The sequence below is a fragment of the Charadrius vociferus genome, unplaced genomic scaffold, assembly GCF_000708025.1.
Source record: "Charadrius vociferus isolate BGI_N301 unplaced genomic scaffold, ASM70802v2 scaffold2585, whole genome shotgun sequence".
NCBI lineage: Eukaryota > Metazoa > Chordata > Aves > Charadriiformes > Charadriidae > Charadrius > Charadrius vociferus.
Genome location: NW_009648524.1, coordinates 21,309 through 22,974, shown reverse-complemented (window position 1 = coordinate 22,974; position 1,666 = coordinate 21,309). Strand labels below are relative to the sequence as shown.

At 65.3% G+C, this 1,666-nt stretch overlaps 1 protein-coding gene across 1 annotated transcript in view; it reads right to left on the bottom strand.

The window, feature by feature from the left end:
* Positions 1-1,666, bottom strand: part of SPTB (spectrin, beta, erythrocytic) — a gene marked incomplete at its 3' end in the record, with an annotated part of 18,661 nt that overhangs the window by 1,193 nt on the left and 15,802 nt on the right. The gene's annotated exons all lie outside the window — the stretch shown is intronic.

Below are 1,666 nucleotides of genomic sequence, written 5' to 3'. Positions count from 1 at the left end.
GGGGTCACGGTCCCCCAAGCCGGTGGCCCAGCAGTGGGTGCCATCCAGGGATGGGTCACCCTCCGCTGTCGGTGGCAGTGATTCCACCAGCTCCGGCACGTGGGAGCTGGTGGCTACTGGGAGGACCCCAGTGAGCTGCTGGGGCACGGTGCGACGCTGGGACCCGCACGGGATTTGGGGTGAGGGGGGGTGAAGCAGCCCTGGGAGCCACCTCAGGGTTGTCCCCCACCAAGGGGGCTTGGGGACAGCGGGGGACGCCGGCGGGTGCCCCGGCGAATGGGAGGGCCATCCAGGGGCAGCAGCTGGGTGCCACGGGAGGAGCTCGGCCAAGGTGGGTGCAGGATCGGGACACGGCCATCCCGGGGTGTCCGTCCCCTCCTCCTGCGCCCGGGGACAGCCCCAGTGCCACACGTGTCCACCAGCACCGCGGGGGGCAGGTGGGGGCGTCCCACCAAGAGGGATGGGAGGAGGGACGCCGTCCCTGGAAGCCAGGAGGTGACCGTGTCCTCGAGCAGGCAGGCAGAGGGTTGTGTCCCCGAGCAGGCAGGTAGTAGTCTTGTCCCCAAGCAAAAAGAGGGGGCTCCTGTCCCCAAGCAGGTGAAAGTGGCTGTGTCCCCAAACAGGCAGAAGGAGACCCTGTCCCCAAAGAGCCAGAAGATGCCCGTGTCCCCAAGCAGAGAGGGATCCTGTCCCCAAGGAGCCAGAAGATGCCAGTGTCCCCAAGCAGAGAGGGATCCTGTCCCCAAGGAGCCAGAAGATGCCCGTGTCCCCAAGCAGAGAGGGATCCTGTCCCCAAGGAGCCAGAAGATGCCCGTGTCCCCAAGCAGAGGGGGATCCTGTCCCCAAGGAGCCAGAAGATGCCCGTGTCCCCAAGCAGAGGGGGATCCTGTCCCCAAGGAGCCAGAAGATGCCAGTGTCCCCAAGCAGGCAGAAATGATCTTGTCCCCAGGGATCCTCTCCCCAGGCAGGTGAAAGCGATCTTGTCCCCAAGGAGCCAGAAGACACCCATGTCCCCAAACAGGCAGAAGAGGCAGAAAGGGTTCCTGTCCCCAAGCAGGCAGAGCCACCAGAGAGCAATGCTGTCCCCGAGCAGAGGGAGCAGAGATGTTGGCAGTGAGCACAAGGTGGCCGGCACACAGGGTGACGATGCCCCGAGGGTGGCAATACCCTGTGAGGTGACAATGTCTCGCAGAGTGACGATGCCGTGTGGGGTTATGATGCCCCACAAGGTGCTGACACCTTGTAGGGTGACAATATCCCATGGGGTGCCGATGCCCCACGGGGTGATGATGCCCCACGAGGTGACGATGTCTTGCAGGGCACCGATGCCCCATAGAACGATGATGTCTCTTGGGGTGACGACGCTCCTTGGGGTGACGAAGCTTCTCAGAGCGGCATCCCCATGGGGTGACAATCAATGCCCAAGGGATGACGACGCCCCAAGGGCCACGTGCCGTGGGGCTGACAGGAGCACGGCCGGCCAGGAACGCCGTTGCTGTGTGTCCGTGGGCAGCTCTGCCCGACGTCCTCTTGGTGGCGGGGCAGAGCTGACCCCGCTCCCAAGGCTGGGTGCCACGTGGCCGGTGCCACGCGGTGTCCCCGTGGGATTGTCCCAGGATGGACGCCGCCTCGCCGACAGCGGAGAACGATGACCGGGGTCTGCCCG